This window comes from Elaeis guineensis, chromosome 13 (genome assembly GCF_000442705.2).
Source record: "Elaeis guineensis isolate ETL-2024a chromosome 13, EG11, whole genome shotgun sequence".
In the NCBI taxonomy this organism is placed as follows: Eukaryota; Viridiplantae; Streptophyta; class Magnoliopsida; order Arecales; family Arecaceae; genus Elaeis; species Elaeis guineensis.
The window spans coordinates 14981007-14987558 of record NC_026005.2 but is presented as its reverse complement, the minus strand read 5'-3'; the positions used below and the strand labels follow the sequence as shown (position 1 = coordinate 14987558).

Genomic DNA, 6552 nt, shown 5'->3' with positions numbered 1-6552 from the left:
AATATGATGGCTAACTTACCAGACCCTCGAGAAGATCTTGACGACTTTGAGGTGGGCCTAACTCACCAGACCCCAACAAAGTTCAAGTTGTGCGAGAAGCGGAGGAAGACCCTTAGAGAATCTCTAGAGGACTAACTTATCAAACCCTCAAGAAGACTTCGATGACTTTGAAGCGGGGTTAACTTACCAGACCCCAGCAAAGCCCAAGTCATGTAAGAAGCGGAGGGAGACCCTTAGGAAACCTCCAGAGAGCTAACTTATTTGACTCTCGAGAAGACTTCAACGACTTCGAGGTGGGGCTAACTTACCAGACCTTAGCAAAGCCTAAGTCATGGGAGAAGTGGAGGGAGATCCTTAAGAAACCTCCAAAGGGCTAACTTACCAGACCCTTGAGAAGATCTCGACGACTTTGAGGCAGGGTTAACTTACCAGACCTCAGCAAAGCCCAAGTCGTGCGAGAAGCGGAGGAGATCCTTAGAAAATATCTGGAGGGCTAACTTACCAGACTCTTGAGAAGACCTCGATGACTTAGAGGCAGGACTAAGTTATCAGAACCCAGCAAAGCCGAAGTCACACAAGAAGCGAAGGGAAATCCTTAAGAAATCTTTGATGGACTAACTTACCAGACCTTCGAGAAGACCTTGACGACTTTGAGGTGGGGCTAACTTATCAGACTCCAGCAAAGCCCAAGTCACACGAAAAGCAGAGGGAGACCCTTAGGGAACCTCCAGAGGACTAACTTATCTGACCCTTGAGAAGACCTCGATGACTTCAAGATGGGGTATTAAACCCTAGCAAAGCCTAAGTCGTGTGAGAAGTGGAGGGAGACCCTTAAAAAACTTTCGAGGGGCTAACTAATCAGACCCTCAAAATATCGTCGAGAGTACAAGATGTCGTAGGCCCAAGCTCGCCGCTCGCACACACTGTCTCTCGTACGAAGATGAAAAGTGTTAGATGCCGTAGGTACAAGATCACCGCAGGCACACAACGTCACTTGTAAGGGATAACTAATCAAATCCTTAGAATGCCATTGAGAATGCAAGATGCCGTAGGCACCAGCTCGTCGCTTGCACACACTGCCTCTCGTGCGAAGACAAAAAGTACTAGATGCCATAGGCACAAGATCATCGCAGACACACAGCGTCACTCGTAAGAGATAACTAATCAGACTGTCAGAACGTCACTGAAGAGTCCTAGATACTGTAGGCACCAGCTCGCTGCTGGTACATGCAACCTCTTCAAAAAAAAATAAAAAAATAAACAACGTACGACTAGAGGCATTACCTCAATAAGTACTCCTTCCATCTGAGGTACTCTCTCAAACTCAAGAGTAGGGGGGTAGTATTGAGATAACAATTACGGTGCCTTATTTTTATGAACAGTCAGATTATATTCAAGTTACATTCAAGTTGTTCTAAATTGCTTTACGCATGTTCACTTCAATCGAAGTTGTTTCAAGAATATCTATGATGAAGCTAAGCAACCTACAACCTTACTTATGCTAAGCTGAGCACTGAGCATTTTCTCACGCTGATCCGAGTGTCTATTTGTGCTGTTCTCTACGAGCTGAGCAAAATTCACAGTCCACAAATATAAATTTTTTAGAATAAAATATTCTTTTTTATTCATTTTACAAGTACTTTACAAAGAGAAAGTCAGTGCTACAAATACTTTACAAAGAAAAAATTGATGTTTCAAACACTTTGGGGGACAGTTGCTCCAGGCACCGTCTTACGAACAAGAGCAAAAAATGAAGAAGGTAAGAGAAAGAATAGGAGGATAGCAGAAGAAGAAGAGGATAGAGAAAGATGAAGAGGAAGAAGAGGAGATGAGGAGAGACATCCTACTAGAATCGACAGAACATCAGATCGACCAGATGAGTTGGTTCGATCTTCATCCATTGAGAACTTCACCTCCTCAACATCTGGATGAGCTGATTCAATCTTTATCCATCGAGGTCTCCACCTTTTCATCGGTATCGCCAGCCTGTGTGCCGTGAAGTTTTAGATATGGCATTATCTTCAGTAGACGGGCTTTACAATCATCAAAATCCTAGATGAAGACAGCGGCAGCAACGTCAAGCAACTCCCTCCTGAACGCTGTGGAATCTCGAAACTTCACAACGCAGCACTTTCAGACTGTAGGCAGGATGTGCTCGAATTGATGGGGAAGACTGATCGCAGGAGGCAAAGGAGGCAGAGCCCCATGAGAAGTGGATGCGCCAGCCCATCTAGCTCTTTCTCTTTTACGGGCTAAGTACCTCCGACGAGCATCCCTCGCAATGACATGCCGCTCTCTCACCTATCTCTTAATTAATTCTTAGGGTGGTAGGTTCGAAGGAGACAACATGGCGGTAAATGGAAGAGGGAACTTCTTGTCACGAAAGGAGGAGTGGAGATCCCTTTGCTCTCTAGCCCCCTATTTATAAGCGCGAGCAGCCAGACCAATCACCAATCGACGCTTTTCGAGAGTTAATGATCAAGCGGTTAATGATATGCCTTCACCAAAGAAGAAATAAATTCTTATGATGCTTTGCAAAATAAAACATGTCCACGTGGCGTATCTTCATAGACCCCATGTCGTCTCCTAGCCGTGATCTTATCGGGTAAGTCATCGATCGCTATTCTCTATAATCTTCCACATTTAAGGGAGCAAAACAAGATTATCTTCTACTTAAGTTGCCTTGGATTGGCATGAGTAAGTTCATAAAATAGAAGCATAACAAAAAAAACTACTCACTTTATTTCTTTCAAGATTCTCTTATAATGGCCCTAAAATATGAAAAAAAGAGAAATACAAAAATTACAGTGCGGTGCCTGGAGCTAAGGTGCCAGTCGCTGAGACATCCACCATAGTAGGATCTCAAATTTTATCTAAAAAATTTAAATCTAGACTCGGATATTTGGCAGCAACTCAGACTCGGATAGACTGCCTTCCGGTGTTGATTTATGTCACAAATTGACATAAAAAGTATCAATTAATATCTAAATTATCTAACTTTATTAGGAAATTGATACTTGTTATTATATTTTACAGAAGAAGAGGTCATCAATAGAAAGAACAAGGAAAGAGGATTCGAACGACGTAAATTTTACGCAAAACGGAGTTAAATTGATCCAGAAATTGAAGAATGAAGAAAGAAGACTCAATTGGGTCAAACCCGAGTCAAATCAGGTCAAAATTGATCAAAAATCAACTGATTTGGTGATCTGATTAGCCGCCTGGTCCACAGCAACAGGCGCCTGGACCATGGACCTATCGGCATACCATAAACCAGCCAATCAGCGAGTTTCGGCTCACCGTAACGCATCGCGAGCCCGGATGGCTGAAACAATTTCTAGGGTTTCTTGATGGATTTAAATACTTTTTGAGCGAGATTTGAGCCCCTAAACCCCCCTAACAGCCCTCTAAAATCTTTTAGTCCCACATCTAAAGTTTTGAAAACCTTATAACCCCCAAATGCCTATAAAAAGCCTCCAAAAACCCTTGTTTTAATCATTCTTGCTTTCCAATCAAGTTTGTAACCCTAGATAGTGGGGTTTTTAGCTTTCTTCTCAAGCCTCGAGCTTTGAGGTTTTTGTAATAAATTTTTTTTTTATATAAAATCTTATTTTTATGCAATTTTATCTCTTTACATTATGCAATTTATTTTTCTTACAATTAGGATAGTTTAATTTATGCAATTTAATTTTATGCAATTAGGTTAGTTTAAATTATGCAGTTTAAATTTATGCAATTAGGATAATTTAATTTATGAAATTAGGATAGTTTATTTTTCTGCATTTAAATTTTGCAAGTAGATTTAGATCATGTCTAGCTAAGCATCCCTTCTAGGGTTTGCGATAAAGCTAGATCATGAGTAGGGATTTTACATAGGGTTCTTTCTTTTTCTTAGGATTTCTTTTTCTTCCTCTTTTGCCAAGAATTTTTGATGAACTACAGTTGGGTCAGAGTCCCTTCATAGTTCTTGCTTGATTCAGTGCATAGAAGGAGAAAACCCTAAAGGATCCTAGTTACTACTCCTCTGTAAAGAATCTTGATGGGTTATCGTTGGGCCTTAGTCCCTTCATAATCTATGCTTGGGAAAGACAAGAGAAGTAGTCGTTAGGATCAATAAGAAAAATTCTAGGTAGAATTTCCTAATCTAGATCTAGTGGATTCAAAAATCCTAGATCCTTAGTCTTATTGTCTTTAGCAAACAACTTTCGATTTTCGATTTTCGTTAAAGCTCGCTTGAGCATAGATTTGAAAATTATTTTTAAATCAAGTCTCTGTGGGATCGACCCGTACTCGCTGGTCGTACTACTCTGCACACTGTGCGCTTGCGGTTTTATTTACAAATTTTAAAATTTGCACATCAAGTTTTTGGCGCCGTTGTCGGGGATTTGGCATTTTAAATTATTTTCAAACATTTGTTCTTCGTGCTTTATAACTCTCTTTCTTTTTCCTTTAGGTTTCTAGATTTAGTTGGTGATTGCTGGAAAACTCAGGTATGCTTCTAATTTCTCTTTTATTATTTTTAGTTAATTACTTTTCCTTTTAGACCTAATCATTTGTATTTACTTAATCATAAAAAAAAATAAAAAATAAAATAAAACAAAAGATATTTCATAATCGTGAAGTAAAATATCAAAATAAAAAAAAATTTTAAATTAAAATCTTTTACATTCTTGGTCATCTTGTTTATTTGCATTTGCATTTTCATAATTAATCTAAGGGCATCAACCCATTAACAAGATAAGGTGGGGATTTCATTACCCTTCCTTAGCCCAAAAACCATCTCCATCATATTGCATTACCTAGACCTTTAATCTTAAAATCAATTAGACGTCAACCTTAAGGAATTCGAGCTCAATAGGACAAGGAACCCTAAGAGTTCTACCAAGTTTGAGTTGTTTGATTAGTTGGTGTCTAGGCAAGTCCCTGAGGGTGGTTTGTTAAATTGGTTCAGTTGCTGGCCTGGCCAACTCATTTGGTGTCTAGAAAGGCAATGATGAGTGAACCTCCCACCTCTTATACTTACTTGGCTAACTAGTTGATCAATCTCCACTTGGAAGGCTTGAAGGGTCATCTTGGAACAGTTAGGAGCTGTCTAGATTTAGGTTAACCCTAGGATAGATTGAGTTTAATTTATTGTTTCACTTGTTTGAAAAATAAAAAAAAAATTTATTAAAATTTAAATTAATTTGGTTACTTTTCTTTAGATTTAGGACTCCTTAGGATCTTTTCTTTAGAACTTTTTCTCTTTTCTTTCTTTTTCTTATACATAAAAATTTTATAAAAAAAAATTTGTATAAACATCGAGAACCGTACACCTCGTGTGTGGAGAAGAGTGTCGGGTCGTCTAGTTAGAATTGAGTCAATTCCTGTTGTTCCAATGGCTGAACCAATCCAACCCATGACCCTTAAGGATTTGTGTTATCCAGTTGGCTCCATCCAACCATCTTGTATCAGGTTGCCACAACCCACAGCTAACAATTTTGAAATCAAACCTCAAATCATAAATATGCTTCCAAAATTCACAGGATTAGAGGATGCTTATATATTTATTAGAGAATTTGAGGAATTATGTGCAACCATGAAACTGCAATTAACAGAGGATGAGGTCAAACTTAGATTAATCAACTTTGCCCTTAAGGATAATGCTAAGAAGTGGCTTTATAGTCTGCCAAACCATTCTGTCATTACCTGGGAGGGCTTTGTGAGAATATTTTTAAAAAAATATTTTCCTCATCATAAAACAGCTAGGATTAGGAATGAAATAAATCAATTTTACCAACTAGCTGGTGAATCATTTTGGAAGTACTTTGATCGTTTCAAGAATCTTTTGACCCAATGCCCACACCATGGAATAGAAACTTGGAGACTATGCCAGATCATCTATGAGGGGTTAGATTCAAACTCAAGAACCATGCTAGAGTCTATGTGCCAAGGCCAATTTATGGACAAAGAAACTACTGAAGCTTGGCAATTCTTAGAAGACCTAGCCGAAAAAAATTTACAGTGGGAAACAACTAGGGAACCTGATAAAGCTACACCTTCAAGAGGAGGAATGCATCAAATTCAACCAACCCTAGCATCAGAGGCCAAGATTGCAACCTTAACACGTAGATTGGAAGCCTTAGAATTACAGAGACCAGCCAATGTAAATCAAATATCTGCACCCATGTGTAAAGGGTGCAATGCACCAGACCATGTCTTAGAAGAATGTTCCTACTCGAATGAGTGTGCACAAGTGAATGCCACCTATCAAGGATCATTGAACAATCCTTATGCACCCACATATAACCCAGGTTGGAGGAATCACCCAAATTTCTCATGGTCCCAGAATCCTAATGTAGGCAATCCAAATTTCAATCAGCAAAATCTAAGGTCCAACCCAGTGATGAACAACTCGCCAGGCTTCCATGATAATGACAAGAAAATTACCTCTTTAGAGAAAAGCCTAGAAGCCATGATGAAGACACATACCAGCTTTATGCAAATCATGGGTCAACTCATAAATAATAACACCCAAGCTATAGCCCGTCTGGAAATGCAAGTAAGTCAGCT

The 6552-nt window shown here is 39.2% G+C and overlaps 1 non-coding gene across 1 annotated transcript; it reads right to left on the bottom strand.

Annotated features, from left to right (window-relative positions):
* Positions 1–5746: 5746 nt before the first annotated feature.
* LOC140853496 (small nucleolar RNA R71) lies at positions 5747–5853 on the bottom strand. The gene has a single exon (XR_012136566.1). It is a non-coding gene; the product is annotated as a small nucleolar RNA R71 (small nucleolar RNA).
* Between the last annotated feature and the right edge of the window lie 699 nt (positions 5854–6552).